Source organism: Pieris napi, chromosome 17 (genome assembly GCF_905475465.1).
Source record: "Pieris napi chromosome 17, ilPieNapi1.2, whole genome shotgun sequence".
In the NCBI taxonomy this organism is placed as follows: Eukaryota; Metazoa; Arthropoda; class Insecta; order Lepidoptera; family Pieridae; genus Pieris; species Pieris napi.
In genome coordinates, this window is record NC_062250.1 from 9,567,834 (window position 1) to 9,585,118 (window position 17,285).

Sequence of the window (17,285 nt, forward strand, 5' to 3'; positions counted from 1 at the left end):
CTTAAACTTATCACGTCATCGATTTTTGGTTCTAAAAAATATGCCGGTTCTTTCACAATGTTTGCGTACATTACCTTTACCAATCAAGCAAGTGTTTATTACTCAAATAAATTTGTGTTGGGGTTCGAACGCATCAGCTCAGCCCTGCGATTCTGTAACTCACTTCACGAACTCACACAGCGGTTTTCGCATCGGCGGTCTCTCTCAAATCAGTCGTGAAGCAGTCATTTTATGATTTTTCATTCTGAAAAGGTGGGAGCTTGTAGTTTATTGTTTATTAGAATGCCAAATCATAAAACGATTGCTTCACGACTGATTTGAGAGCGACCGCCGATCCGAAAACCGCTGTGTGAGTTCGAAAAGTGAGTTACAGAATCGCAGGGCAGCCCTGAGGACCGCAACTTATCCACTTACTATGAAAGCACACAGATCGTACTAACTAACATGGGATGACCTGGAAAAGGGATTTTTATATTAACATTTGCATGTTTATTGTTGTTCGTATTTTATTTAAAAAATGTTTTTTTGTAAACATTAAAATAACTGAACAAACTTAGAAGTTAAAGAGAAAACTAACGGAAACTTTAGACTTACTAAGTAACTTCCTTGCCTTGCACATTTATAAATATTAGCTTTACCTTTGAAATTTATTGCTTATCGTCAGTTAAAGGAATTTAAATCAAGTAAATCTCAGGGCAGATTCTTGATTATGCGTTGCGTAGAGGGTTCACTTTAACTTTCAATCTTATTAACACTAGATGATAAGGAGAAACACATTGCACGAAGAAATACATGAAACCAGCATGAGAGAGAGTGTACTTTGAGATTGAGAGTTGAGACTTAGGGATAAGAGTGACTCCAGTATATCACAAACGATTTGACACATCGAAATCATACTTTTATTTGACCCTATTATTCCCCAAAATCAAACACGTTTGTCAGGCAAGGCTGCTTGCATTAAGAAAAATCTTTAATAAAAATGACAAAAATAAATCCATACTTTTCGACTACGATTTATATATAGCAGGCGTATCATCCATTCGTAACTTGTTCCAGAAATTCTAATTACACGATTGACCGGCTTCATTTCAGTCTATTGTCTCCAATAAGCAAAGTTATATTGTCGCTTCCCAACTCTGATTAGCTTAAGGTAAATGTCCGACACTTTCAGAATCACAAAATCATTCTTCATTGGAAAAATGGATAATTGCTTAAGTTTCGACGAATTTTGGTGAATTTGTATGTTAGAAACGTTTGGTGAATAATGAGATTAATGAAAATTGTTTGCGGCTATCAAAATATTGAGGAATTTATGAAAATTCGCTGTAGAATAGGCTCCTGGAGGAAGTATTTCTGAGGAAAGGCAATGTGTACATAATTATTACAATCTTTGATGGTGGTAAGTCTCTCAATTAGAGTTACTCTCGCACAACCCACCAGTATCTAATAAGAAATTGTTTGTCAAGAATGTCAGAAATAAAGTAATGAGAAAACACGAAGTCATTTGTTTTATTAGACTGTCAATACAACAACAACAGTGGCACAACAACCTCTTTTAGGTCAGGGCCTCAGATTTCTGTTTCATGATCATTTTCAATCTAATAGGCAAGTAGGTGATCAGCCTCCTGTGCCTTACACACGCCGTCGACTTTTTGGATCTAAGGCAAGATGGTTTTCTCACGTTTTCTTTCACCGTTCGAACGAATGGTAAATGCGCACATAGATAGAAAGTCCATTGGTGCACGGCCAGGAATCGAACCTACTACCTCAGAGATGAGAGTCGCACGTTGAAGCCACTAGGGCAACACTGACCTGGCCGACTGGCAACACCACGAAGTAATTTTCGGCGACAGCGCCGGACTTGCGCGATGACTTTCTCACTAATGTTAATCGCATCTAATCTGCGACATATACTTATATATCGTTAATGAAAAATAAAAGAAGGTAATGTTATTATTACTAGGATTCTAACCACATTACATATACAATTATACATATCAAATGGAAGTTTATTTTTATTTCCTATTCATCGATTTAAACGAGTTATGTTTTTAGTGTAAATATTTAAAAAAATAACTAAATGTATATTACAGTAATTCATCTAATTAGACTGAAGAGCTAAAGCGGTAACGATTGTTCCAATGTTTTAATATAATTACGGACGACACAGTAACCGCACATTATGACGGCACATTTTGACGAAAGTTTAGAACGTAATAATATATATCCACTCTTTGGGCGGAAATAAAATACGTAGGTAAAACAGGGATATATCTTTATTCGTTTTTAAACTGTCGCATTAACTTTATTATTTAGTAGAATTACAATGTTGCTATCTATTTCAGTCGACTTTGTTCCCCTGGGCGGTATATATGTTTTCATATTAAAAAAAGTAATATTGGCAGGAAGCATGCATTCTCAAAATACCACAGGGGTAACGCTATTATCTAATAAAAAATAAAATAAAACAGAGAAAGAAACCTGAGGTAAAGATCTCCATTTTTTTATTTGTTTTTTTTAAATTTTATTAATAACAATGTATATGACGCAGCTAACTAGCTTAATTTGCCGTTCAATTAACAGCCTAGCCTTTTAACTAGCGGCCTAAAAGATGTTCAGCCAGTTGATTTAACAGCTAGGCAAATGACTTGGATCGACGACGTTTCATTATTTGTCTAGTCTGTTAATTTAAATTTAATTCCACTTTCTACCAGTCTCAAACTTGTAATGAAACTCTTCAAACTGTCAATATAACAGATATAATTCCCCAATATAACAGAGTTCGAAAACAAAAGAATTCCTTTGAAATACAAATCAAAATGCAAAACAGATAATCATCTGCGGTTTATTTATAGTCGGGAGACAGTGCGTCCAATATTCGGCAATTTCATTTGCATACATATCAATATGTATAAATAAAATTAGAAGAGCTATTTCAGTGCATACATATAAATTCCTTTGTGTCCATAGATTTTTGCATTTGTTGCAAAATTTATTTTTAGTTTATCAGCTTTCACGCAGATAAAGTAACGTTGGAAGACCACAAAAGCGATGGACTGACGACGTCATAAAGGTTTCTAGGGAGAAATCGATGAAGGAACTCAAGAGCAGATCCAGACGGAAAGTTCAGGATTCCTCCTCCTCCTTTACCCAAAGGGGTCCATACTACCGGACCTGGATGGATGGATACGTAGTAATGGGATAATAACTGACGTATACTTACATCACAAACAGTAAAAAAAACCTTTTATTTTTTAAAAAGGTTTACTAAACCTGAAATTAGTAGGCAGTGATGCCGTCTAAAGAATAAAATAAAGTAATTAAAGTGAATAACAATATATCGATTGTTCGTGATATTGAAATAATCAAATTTATTGAAAAATCTGAGTAAATACTTAGATTTACCTTTTTGTAGGTAAAACATAAAAAATAAGTAGCATTTTTTTTATTTCCCACAAATAAGTCAAATTTGTCCCTTTTTCGGTGGAGAACTTTTTCAGTAGCAACACTTATGAAATGTTAGAATTATACGGAATTAAAATCAGAGTATATACGCTTGAAGATATAGGTTTCAAATTTAGAATACAATAAGCGTTTACTGTATAAATCACCGAAAAACTAAAATATGCAATTTCAGTCTGGTTTGCTAGATGGTGTATCTAATCTGTGCATTAAAAAAATAATGAAATAAAAAATAAAATATGTTTATTATGGAACATAAGATACATGTATCACTTATTCCACGTCATTAAATTTGAAGGCATCCCTACTCATCGGCAAAGAAGACAGAGGGTGTAGGCCGAGAGAAAAAGCCGGCGTAAAAAACTCTCGGTACTCTTTTAAAACAGCAAATCAACACTTATTTAAAACAAATATCGCAAATTAATTAGAAATAGCCTGTCTAGCACTAGTCCCAGGCCCTTTTATCAACTAGTATTAATATCCTACATAATATATTAATATGGTCACTATAAGATTTTGTTAGGTTAGCTACCTACGCAATAACTTAAGACAAAGGGTATAAAACAAAGTAAATAAGTTAAGTAGGGACTGAATAAATTAACTTAAAAATTAACCGACATGAATCTCACAACTTTTTACGGTAAAAGAACTGAGTTGCGAGAGTTATTTTACAAGTTATGTTTTTGGCATTGTTTCTTTGAATCAGACAACGAGTGTCTCATTTCTAATACGTGAATTTGTATGATGCAAAAATCTGAGTTCAAGACTCAAAGGGCTGAATAGCAATAATAAATAGGTAATGATTACATACATACGAATATGTAAAATTAAACTCAAATATATTTGATGTCCTTTCGCCACAAAAGTAAATAGATCTGTCTTTCTGTTGAGCAATAATAGCGACCAGCCTTCTGTCCAAGAATTTTTGTTTCACCGGTATCAAACCGTTCGTCATTTCTCGCAACTACGTAATGGAAATCCCTCCCTTTAAATGTTCAACATTACAGCACGGCGGTCTTTACCAACATACTTCAATAATTAGCATTACTTACCTTTCATCCAGAAGGTAAACTTAATAAGGTAGGTAACTTTAATAATAGGTACCTACCAACTGTCGTGAGACTGATCTTAATTTAGGAAATTGAAAATGATTCATGTGCACTTTTTATTATTAGTATTATTATGTTTTTTTTTCATGTATACTTTATTAGTTTAGTTTGTTTTTTGTTCCTGATAAGTTTCTTTTTCTAAACAACTAAATGTAATACATGTTTTTTTGCACTTCTTGCCTTTTTTATGTAATGTAATACTTTTTTTTTTCTCACAGTGGTTGCCTGGAAGAGATCGCTCGAAAGCGATAAGGCCGCCAGTTGCTCTCCTTTTTATTTAATTATGTCAATTGTACTATATTAATGTATATGCAACGAAGTGTTAATAAATAAATCAATCAATAAAATAACTAAACGCCAGAAAATAAACATTATTATCACATCAATTTTGTATGAGATACTAGATTTTCTATAATAACTCCTTTGTAATAGTTAGGCTTGTTTTATCAACGAGCCACTGCTGGTACTGTTTTGTTCACATATTGCGTCCCTGAATATATTATGCTAATCTTAAATCTCTGTCCGGCTTGTTGGAAAATATTTTACCAAAGCTAAACCTTAGAGGTTGTTGAGGCTTATCTAACGACAATTTAAAGATTATTTTATAGATATTAGCCATGTTTTCCTTTAAATCTGTTGTTCTTATAAGAAACAAACTGAGTGGTAAATTGTTTTCTGTCGCTTTATAGTAAAGATAGTCACGGGTTGTCTTGTGTGAAACTACTTTAGAAAGTCATATATAATATGTTGCTAGAGCTTTAATTCCTATATTTATTTCTTTATAGGCGATGAAATGTGAAAAATTATTGTTATATCATATATGGACTTAAGGTCCAGATTCAAAAAGCCAAAGCCATCACGTTTTTAACATACTTATGTTGTTGTTCGCGGTAATTGTTGACTCTAAATTGTAATAAGACATGCAGGCAATAAAATAAAAAAGAGTGTGTGTAGTTATGTACACGCGTTAGAAGTTATACTTCTTTGGCGTATGGAAAAAAATAACTAAAATGCAGCAGTGATTAACGATAAATATTAAAATTAATCAATAAAATTATTATTAGTAAATACTATCACCGTCGTATTTGAAATTGATTTAATAAAAACACCAAAATAATATTTATTTATTCACACTGTTTAATTGTACTGTTACGAATCACGTGTTCCAAATATAAAAATACTAGAATATACAACTTGAACATAGTTATTATCTATTTTCATGCCACCTAGAACTAACTTCATTCTGTTAATTTTGAGTAACGGTGCGCGCGCATCTCAAAATTTCACTCTCATCAATTTTTCATAACGCGCCTAAAGAAGTATAACTTCAATAATTATTCACAATCGAAATACATACATAGTTACATGTAAACACAATTTTATTAAGCGCCAAAAAATCGTTTAAAACTTTGATCACAGGTAGTTTGGTCACGTTTATTTATCTTAATTTCATTAAATAACATGCCAATTGTAGTTGGCAGAATATGTGAACAATTGAATATTGTATCATATTCCACAATATTCGAGCAAATAAATGATTATTGTTATACGAATTCAGTAGCGCTACAAATATGACTTGGATCTATGTATACGTAATTTTATAATAATGTGAATTTCACTTAAGTTATTTAATTTTATGGCATATGTTTATGTTTTATCTTTCTGCCAAATAATGACTCTATCGTACGAATGGGCTAAGAATTAGCCAGCCAGTTTATTAAATGTTGTAACAAACGCTACGGCTGAACATCAGGCCGCTAGTTAAACGGCTAGGCTGTTAATTGAACGGCTAATTAAGCTAGTTGGCTGTGACATATATATGAGAATTTTTGTTTATTTCATTATTCATCCCGTTTTGTTAGATTATATACACATAGAGGTAGGTGATCAGCCTGTGCCTGACAGAGATTTTTGACACATTTTCTAACGATGTTCATCGTCAACGATTGCTTATATAGAAAGAAAAGCACAGGCGAGATTTAAAATCACGACTTCGAGTTTTAAAGTTGCAGTAAAAGTCTCTAGACCTGTGGTTTTTAAGGAATTTTATTTGACGAAAATATGTTAAACTTTTTTGGAAATTGAATTGTAGTTTTTATTATATGTTTTGAATATTTACTTACGGTGTCTCCTTAACAATTTATAAACTAACCTTTAACTTACTTAAGATAATTTTTTTTTTAAATATTGAAAAGCCTGTATATTACATAAGAATTTTAGAAAGGCTATGATGGGGCATGGGACACAAAAGGTTGGGAAACAGTGGTTTAGACAAACACGGCATAACAGTCAATTATTGAAGTAAAATGGTTTTAATGAGATTTAATTTGAGTAGAAGTGGCATTATCTATTCATCCAGTTTTGAATAATTTAAAAAATCCAAAGACAGTTCTTTGTAGAGCGTACGAGGTGCTTGACCTGATTTAACTTTCCGTCCTTAAGTTAACGTCCATTACTCTATGAAAGATGCTTCTGGAAACTTAGATTATTATGTCTGCTGCTACACGTTTTCAACTTTTATTCAGATCTTATTTTCCTAGAATTTAACATTGAAACATTCTGTTAGTGGTATTGTATGACAGAAGAACCTTAAATTAAAATTGTTATAACTTTTTTAATAGCACTTTTCATTTTTGTTGTGTTTAGTAATAGTGTTGGGTTATAAGTGTGCAGCGGTAGTCGCGTGCAGCAGTCCAGTTTATTAATCAGTGACAATATAAAAACATAACAAGACCATAGCAACGCCAACTTTAAATAACGAACTATGACGATATAATATGTATGCAAATTACCAAAGAGTTTCCTCTAATACACCCCCTTGATTTGCATACACATTTAACAACAAATATGTACTAAATAGTCATTACAAAAATATACAGACATGCAATCTTAATCTACACCTAACATTGAGATGCAGCGGTAATGTTTCTGTCTTTGTAAAGCTTTTGTTAGCACATCCGCCGCCATCTCCTCGGTAGACACATACGATAATTGTATGTCAGTATTCTCCCTTAAAACACTTCTTATAAAATAATATTGAATATCGAAATGTTTAGTTCGGGCGTGGAAGACTGGATCCTCCGATAGAAATAAGGCACCTTGATTATCGCAGTACAACACTATGTTCCCGAAATCGCGCAACCCTATCTCTTTCATAAGACTATTCAGGTAAACTGCCTCTTTTATCGCCAAATTTAAACTAATATATTCGGCTTCGCACGTTGAAGTTGCTACGCATTTCTGTTTCTGGGATTTCCATGAAATCGCAGCCCCTCCTAACAAAAAAGCATACCCGGAGTATGACTTCCTATCTATAGGACAATTTGCCCAGTCAGCATCCGAATAACCAATTAAGCTCTTACCTGTTTTTCGATAAATCAGTCCATAATCGGCTGTCCTCTTAAGATAACGAAGTAATCTTTTCACCGCATTCCACTGTATCTGTCCAGGATTATCACAAAACGCTGCTAATCTTGTCACGGCGTGTGTGATATCCGGACGAGTTCCTGCTGAAAGATAAATCAAGCTTCCGATTAATTCTCTATATGGACATTCCTTCTCCAGCGGAATTTGTGAACCATCGGGTCTAAAATTCACCTCCATCGGCGTGGTCACTGTTTCTTTACAATTCTCCATGCCGAATTTTATCATCAAATCATTAATATATTTTTGTTGTGACAGTTTCGTGGCATACTCATTTTTGACAATGTCAATGCCTAAAATATATTTCGCCAGTCCATAGTCTTTTAAATCAAACTCTTTGGAAAGTTCATCTTTGAAAGATTGTATGAGACCTTTATTGCGTGAAACTATCAGTAAATCATCAACATAAACCGCTAAGTATATAGACGTATCAATGGAGTTACCGTCCAAATAGTAGAGACACGGTTCCTTCAAAGACTGTTTAAAATGCATTGACTTCAATTTATTGTCAAGTCTTTTGTTCCATTGACGTCCAGCTTGTTTCAAGCCATACAGTGATTTCTTCAATCGACATACATCTCCACCTGTCTTCAGATCATTTAACATCTTACGAGCCTGCTCTTTTAAGCTTTCGTCTCTTTCTTCTTTAATAATTCTACCTAAGCACTCTGTCAACAATTCTGGAACCTCCATATAAATTTCCTCGTCAAGATATCCATTCAGATATGCAGTATTGATATCCAACTGGTGTATCTCCATGTCTAATTCAACCGCGAGCGCTGTAAGCAGTCTTATCGTGTCTAGTCGGACGACAGGTGAAAAAATGTTTCGGTAATCGATGCCATATCGTTGACTGTAGCCCTTGGCTACCAACCGTGCTTTCTTCTTCTCGGTTTTGTCAACGTTAAGCTTCGTTGTCAATACATATCGGCATCCTACCGCTTTTCGATTTCTCGGCTTTTGAACAATTTCCCATGTTTCATTTTTTACAAGACTTTTGACCTCAGACAATATTGCTTCCTCCCATAGAGCACGTTCAGCGCTACTTAGGGCATCCCCTAAGGAAGTTTCCACAGTCAACGCAACATCCTCAGGTAAAGTTTCTTCTGCACGGCCATTATTATCATTGGGTATCATTTTATAGACCTTCTTAGGTCGGCCAACTTGGCCTTTCTGAAGTTTTGGTCTTCCGGGACCTCTCTTATACGTTACCTCTGTATCAGCTTGCGCTATTTCACTATCTTCCTCATGACATAGAGAAGGTGAACCAAGGGGTGAATCAGTCGTCTCCACGATCATTTCTCGAGTTCCTGAATAAGATGTACTTGGTATTACGTCCACCTCTACATATTTCGGCTTCGGTGTATCAACATCAGCAGAAAATTGATCTAGCTGAAAAGGATCATGAGTAATTGCCGATTTCCTGTCATCATTAGTATCGAGCCTCGTCTTGCAGAATTTCACATCCCTAGCTATAATGGTTTTATGGTCTACTGGTATCCATACCTTATATCCCTTTTGGTTCATTGGATATCCAATAAATATTCCATTGACACTTCTGGCAGCAAATTTGTCCTTGGTTGGACTCTTGTCTAGAACATAAACTTCAGCTCCAAACTTCTGAAGATACTCAATCTTCACTGGAGAGCCAAACCACTTCTCGTACGGAATTGTACCACCCAAACTACTCGTGGGACAACGATTCCTAATATGACATGCCACCAATACAGCATCTCCCCAAAAACCTGCTGAGAGATTAGATGAAAGTAACATACACCTAGCCATTTCAACTAATGTCCTGTTCATTCGTTCTGCTACGCCATTCTGCTGTGGGGTTTGAGGTATAGTCAGTCTTCTTATTATCCCCTCTTGTTTCAGGAATTGATCAAACTTATTATTACAGTATTCTCCACCGTTATCAGTTTGTAAATACTTTATTCTCTTAGCGGTAAGGTTCTCAACATAGCTCTTGTATTCTTTGAAACATTCCAGAACACCACTCTTACTCTTCAGTAAGTAAACTTCGCACCATCTAGTACAATCGTCAATAAACGTGACAAAATATTTTGCACCACCGACAGTTTCATTTCGAATTGGCCCAACTACATCGGAATGGATGATGGACAGTTTTTCGTCACATGGTCCACTCGACTTGGAAAATGGAAAAGAAGTCATCTTACCCTGCACACAATACTTACAGTCGTATAAAATATTTATATTTGACATATCAACTTTAATGCCCACATGACCTAATACTTTTATTAAATCCTTCACATTTAAGTGACCTAAACGTTCGTGCCAGGATAGTAAATCGTTCTTAGTTTCGGAAATCGCAGAAACAGAAGCATGGCCCTCCCGCATATAATAAAGGTTGTTTTTTCGATCTGCTATGAACTTAATATTCCCTTCAGCCCTGCGATTCTGTAACTCACTTCACACACCCTCAGCGCTGATTTTTGCTGTCAAATCGTTCGTTTCGGTGTCATGTTACAATTTGGTATTCTGTTAAACAATAACCGCGACAAAAGCGCCGCTCAAATGAGATTGTTAACATTTGGAACTAAAATTTGGCACTGCTACACTTACGCTCCAAAATTGTTGGTATTTGGTATTCTGATACATACCATTTGACATCTCATCTCACTTAAATGTACATTTTGTACGACAATTGACAAATTAAAAGTTGCTCTTCCCTCGCTGAAATCGTCATTTACCAGTGAGTTAGCCATTCTTAGCGAAGTTAAAACTTGTTTTATGTGAAAATATTCTAACATAGGACAATCTATATGTATCTTGGGGTAAGTTTATAAAATAATATTTATCAATACAGCATTATTTTACGAAAAAAATTATATATATAAACATTAAGCTTCGTGAAATTGAACTTTGTTATTGTTACAGAAGGCCCGTTTCCACTTTTAAAGTTTAAACCTCTATTTCAAGAAATAAATGATGTAATCCATTAAAAAATACTTAATATAATATCTATAGATGGCGAAGAAAATGTAGGCACGAAACGACCAATTGGTTTCTCGGCGTTGGTTATTATCGCTTTCTTCCAATACTCAAGAAATTATATGGTATTGACGAAACCTAGAACATATGCTGCTGAGATGAACGAAGAGTCTAGTAAATACTAAATAGATGATCTAAGGTAAACATTTTGATTACTTTAGCATTAAAAATATAATTTTTATCCAAGAACCAATTTTTCGATGCAGTCTTGATCATGTCTTGTCTCCAGCAGAGATAAGTCGAACAAAAAACGATAAATAAGATAGGTAAATATTGTAATATATTTGTATTTTTCTACTATACTAAAATTATAAATCTAATAATTTCAGAGATCCCCAAATGTTCAAAATTCCTGATAGAAAAATACATTCTGCCTATGAAGAAGAAGAATATTACATGTGTATCATACAACAAGGCCCCTGGATATAAAAAGACACAATAGTGCAGACATTTTCAAATTATTGAATTTCGACTATCCTTCAATTTATAATAAATGATAACACAGTACAATTTCGGTTCCTATATTTTTATAAAATATATTGATATAACATTAAGGTTTTGGATAAAAACATTATTCTGCTTTACACAAGTATGAAATACCATCATTACATACATGATGGTTTAAGTACTTATTAAGCTTTTTTAAATTTATCGTTCATAACTATTACTTTTTACAAACTAATTAGAAAATATATTAAAATAAATATATTTATCTACAAAATAAAGTAGATGTTATTGATTAGCTCTATGTGAGGCTGTGTTTTAATTAGTTTTTATTATACTTAAGTTTGTTTTACTGAAAGTTATTTTGTAGTGTGTTAAAAGTTTACTATAATCATTAAATTAAATGTTTAAAGTTATTATATTGTTCTTTTATTCACCTATAAAGTAACATGGCTTATATATTTTTCATTTCGGCTTAGCTATGTATTTAACTCGGTTACTACGTTTTCTATAGGCAGTCATTAAATAAGTGGTAGATTTAATTAATCATTTTATTAATATAATATTATTAGATACAAAAAAATTATTATGAAGTACACAATTATCTTAAACACGGTAATACAATTTTTCATATAAAAATCATAGTTGTCCAAACTGCATTCAAAATAGATTAGTGGTCTCGGTTTAATATCTCTTCTTAACATTTCAATAATTGGTCATTTTCTTCCTCATTCTTGACAACTACCACTGATGGCTGTAATACAATGATTATCTGTTAAAATTGTAAATAGGGAAATGTGGTAGGTCACAGTACTGACACAATAATATTGCATAGCAATTTAATTATTGTAAAGTTAAGGTAAATAATAAAAAAACTTGCATAAAACACACAAAAACTTATATATGGGATATCTTTGTATTTCTAAGTAAAGTATCTTAAAAACATGTTTGATAATATTATAACTAAGCCAAATATTATTAAAAGTTTTATGGTAACAAGGCTTAGTAATTTCGCACAGTATTTGATTCAGTACTATGAATAAAAAAAATCTTGAGCAAACCTATATTTAGACTCAAAAATCGAAATCCAAGTATGTACTTTAAAAACAATTATTTATTAATGAAACAAATCCAAGACCCATAAAGGGTATGTTTAGTTTTAAAGTGTAGTCAGCAGCAATAACTATCTTTTGATTGCTTCATTAAATAAGTTATGGCAATGTTGTTTCCAACATTTAAAATTAACGTTGATCACTTGAAATGGTATGAATTTGAGCAATTGAAAGCTTATATATTTGATCCAACATACCTAACATGATTATTTATACTTGTATTCTGAAATCTGAACAATTAAATTAAATTCAACTTGATCAGTTAAAATTAATACTTCTTATATTTCATGAATGGAATTTGAAGTTAGGAAACCTAAAAATATTTTTTTATTTGACATTTTTAACCAACAATTTCATTATTCTTTACAATGTCGCTTCGATTTAACCTATTACATTTGACTTCAAATTTGCCATCAAACAAACAAACTTTGTTAACTGTTTTACTAGTCACTACTTATTCCTATTTATTTACTATGATAGTTATTATATTTCTAAAATAGTTTTAATAGAATTCAGTTTTTATGAGTGTTAGTAAAAACATAGGTAATATTGTTGTTGTGTGTTTGACCTCTGAATCACTTAAAAAGGTTGCAATAGTAGTTTCATGGCATCTAAAAAGTACCAACACTTGCACTTACACAAATGAATAAATATATAAACACTAATTTTTCTTCTTTATAGATAGGTACCCTTTTATTTTATAATTACTCAACAAAATATTATATGAAAACATTGGTATTAACCTTGGTTACCTTTAGTAACATTTTGAAAATTTAAAACACCTATCCATCCTGTTTACTTTGAATCCGTAGCCCATTTGCTGAGAGAATCACTTTTAGCGTGACATCATCTTTTATCTTTTTGTTAAGATAATATTCTTAAATTTTTTACAATATATCCAGATGTTAGGTATCCCTTGTTTCGTGCTGAAACATAATTAATATTTTTAAGTTTCTGTCGGTTTATCTTTTTTTTTAATTCAAACGTCGACCATTTTGTTTTATTAAAAATATTTTGTTTATGTATGATGAAAATTTTGACAATTAACTCTTTTTATAAAATAATAGTTATTCCGTGAGTCCACTACGCAGTAACAGCGCTCCCTTCGTCACTGACGTAATTTTTGGAATCTCATGGTATTCTGTTAATAAATTTTACATTACGTCTTAATAAGTGGAGGGAGGTAACCTAGTGAGTTGTTGTCTATTAATATCGTGACAATTGACTCATTTTATTTTATAAAAAGAGTTAATTGTCAAAATTTTCATCATACATAAACAAAATATTTTTAAGTAAACAAAAAGGTCGACGTTTGAGTTAAAAAAAATATTAAAAAAAAAGATAAACCGTGAAAATATCTCAAAAATGATTTATCTGATGGAAAATAATAGAATAGCGAGGAAAATTATTAAAACCCATCTGGCAATGGGGCCGCTTAAAGGTAAGTAGTGAGTTTATTTATTAGTCAATCGTAAGTTACGTATTTTGTTTATAACTTCCAATTAAGAGTTTATATTTCGTATTTACCCGACAACTGACCAGCCGTGGTGTATATGAGCGACAGAAACTTAAAAATATTAATTATGTTTCAGCACGAAACAAGGGATACCTAACATCTGGATATATTGTAAAAAAATTAAGAATATTATCTTAACAAAAAGATAAAAGATGATGTCACGCTAAAAGTGATTCTCTCAGCAAATGGGCTACGGATTCAAAGTAAACAGGATGGATAGGTGTTTTAAATTTTCAAAATGTTACTAAAGGTAACCAAGGTTAATACCAATGTTTTCATATAATATTTTGTTGAGTAATTATAAAATAAAAGGGTACCTATCTATAAAGAAGAAAAATTAGTGTTTATATATTTATTCATTTGTGTAAGTGCAAGTGTTGGTACTTTTTAGATGCCATGAAACTACTATTGCAACCTTTTTAAGTGATTCAGAGGTCAAACACACAACAACAATATTACCTATGTTTTTACTAACACTCATAAAAACTGAATTCTATTAAAACTATTTTAGAAATATAATAACTATCATAGTAAATAAATAGGAATAAGTAGTGACTAGTAAAACAGTTAACAAAGTTTGTTTGTTTGATGGCAAATTTGAAGTCAAATGTAATAGGTTAAATCGAAGCGACATTGTAAAGAATAATGAAATTGTTGGTTAAAAATGTCAAATAAAAAAATATTTTTAGGTTTCCTAACTTCAAATTCCATTCATGAAATATAAGAAGTATTAATTTTAACTGATCAAGTTGAATTTAATTTAATTGTTCAGATTTCAGAATACAAGTATAAATAATCATGTTAGGTATGTTGGATCAAATATATAAGCTTTCAATTGCTCAAATTCATACCATTTCAAGTGATCAACGTTAATTTTAAATGTTGGAAACAACATTGCCATAACTTATTTAATGAAGCAATCAAAAGATAGTTATTGCTGCTGACTACACTTTAAAACTAAACATACCCTTTATGGGTCTTGGATTTGTTTCATTAATAAATAATTGTTTTTAAAGTACATACTTGGATTTGGATTTTTGAGTCTAAATATAGGTTTGCTCAAGATTTTTTTTATTCATAGTACTGAATCAAATACTGTGCGAAATTACTAAGCCTTGTTACCATAAAACTTTTAATAATATTTGGCTTAGTTATAATATTATCAAACATGTTTTTAAGATACTTTACTTAGAAATACAAAGATATCCCATATATAAGTTTTTGTGTGTTTTATGCAAGTTTTTTTATTATTTACCTTAACTTTACAATAATTAAATTGCTATGCAATATTATTGTGTCAGTACAGTGACCTACCACATTTCCCTATTTACAATTTTAACAGATAATCATTGTATTACAGCCATCAGTGGTAGTTGTCAAGAATGAGGAAGAAAATGACCAATTATTGAAATGTTAAGAAGAGATATTAAACCGAGACCACTAATCTATTTTGAATGCAGTTTGGACAACTATGATTTTTATATGAAAAATTGTATTACCGTGTTTAAGATAATTGTGTACTTCATAATAATTTTTTTGTATCTAATAATATTATATTAATAAAATGATTAATTAAATCTACCACTTATTTAATGACTGCCTATAGAAAACGTAGTAACCGAGTTAAATACATAGCTAAGCCGAAATGAAAAATATATAAGCCATGTTACTTTATAGGTGAATAAAAGAACAATATAATAACTTTAAACATTTAATTTAATGATTATAGTAAACTTTTAACACACTACAAAATAACTTTCAGTAAAACAAACTTAAGTATAATAAAAACTAATTAAAACACAGCCTCACATAGAGCTAATCAATAACATCTACTTTATTTTGTAGATAAATATATTTATTTTAATATATTTTCTAATTAGTTTGTAAAAAGTAATAGTTATGAACGATAAATTTAAAAAAGCTTAATAAGTACTTAAACCATCATGTATGTAATGATGGTATTTCATACTTGTGTAAAGCAGAATAATGTGTTTATCCAAAACCTTAATGTTATATCAATATATTTTATAAAAATATAGGAACCGAAATTGTACTGTGTTATCATTTATTATAAATTGAAGGATAGTCGAAATTCAATAATTTGAAAATGTCTGCACTATTGTGTCTTTTTATATCCAGGGGCCTTGTTGTATGATACACATGTAATATTCTTCTTCTTCAAAGGCAGAATGTATTTTTCTATCAGGAATTTTGAACATTTGGGGATCTCTGAAATTATTAGATTTATAATTTTAGTATAGTAGAAAAATACAAATATATTACAATATTTACCTATCTTATTTATCGTTTTTTGTTCGACTTATCTCTGCTGGAGACAAGACATGATCAAGACTGCATCGAAAAATTGGTTCTTGGATAAAAATTATATTTTTAATGCTAAAGTAATCAAAATGTTTACCTTAGATCATCTATTTAGTATTTACTAGACTCTTCGTTCATCTCAGCAGCATATGTTCTAGGTTTCGTCAATACCATATAATTTCTTGAGTATTGGAAAAAAGCGATAATAACCAACGCCGAGAAACCAATTGGTCGTTTCGTGCCTACATTTTCTTCGCCATCTATAGATATTATATTAAGTATTTTTTAATGGATTACATCATTTATTTCTTGAAATAGAGGTTTAAACTTTAAAAGTGGAAACGGGCCTTCTGTAACAATAACAAAGTTCAATTTCACGAAGCTTAATGTTTATATATATAATTTTTTTCGTAAAATAATGCTGTATTGATAAATATTATTTTATAAACTTACCCCAAGATACATATAGATTGTCCTATGTTAGAATATTTTCACATAAAAACAAGTTTTAACTTCGCTAAAAATGGCTAACTCACTGGTAAATGACGATTTCAGCGAGGGAAGAGCAACTTTTAATTTGACGTACAAAATGTACATTTAAATGAGATGAGATGTCAAATGGTATGTATCAGAATACCAAATACCAACAATTTTGGAGCGTAAGTGTAGCAGTGCCAAATTTTAGTTCCAAATGTGAACAATCTTATTTGAGCGGCGCTTTTGTCGCGGTTATTGTTTAACAGAATACCAAATTGTAACATGACACCGAAACGAACGATTTGACAGCAAAACTCAGCGCTGAGAGTGTGTGAAGCGAGTTACAGAATCGCAGGGCAGTTTATCTTTTTTTTAATATTATTAATTTTATTTCAAACGTCGACC

The 17,285-nt window shown here is 31.6% G+C and overlaps 3 long non-coding RNA genes across 4 annotated transcripts; 2 read left to right on the forward strand and 1 right to left on the reverse strand.

Moving 5' to 3' along the window:
- The first annotated feature begins 10,750 nt into the window (after window positions 1–10,750).
- Window positions 10,751–11,382, forward strand: LOC125057927. The gene is made up of 3 exons (XR_007118284.1): window positions 10,751–10,792; window positions 10,896–11,148; window positions 11,339–11,382. It is a non-coding gene; the product is annotated as an uncharacterized LOC125057927 (long non-coding RNA).
- Window positions 11,383–12,177: 795 nt separating this feature from the next.
- On the reverse strand, window positions 12,178–13,538 carry LOC125057924. Its single transcript, XR_007118281.1, has 2 exons — window positions 13,309–13,538; window positions 12,178–12,207 (listed from the first exon to the last, which is right to left on the reverse strand). It is a non-coding gene; the product is annotated as an uncharacterized LOC125057924 (long non-coding RNA).
- A 343-nt stretch (window positions 13,539–13,881) lies between these two features.
- LOC125057922 lies at window positions 13,882–15,471 on the forward strand. Of its 2 annotated transcripts, none has more exons than XR_007118279.1 (2): window positions 13,882–14,340; window positions 15,442–15,471. It is a non-coding gene; the product is annotated as an uncharacterized LOC125057922 (long non-coding RNA). The 2 variants fall into 2 exon arrangements; XR_007118280.1 differs by having other exon boundaries at window positions 13,882–14,331.
- Window positions 15,472–17,285: the final 1,814 nt, after the last annotated feature.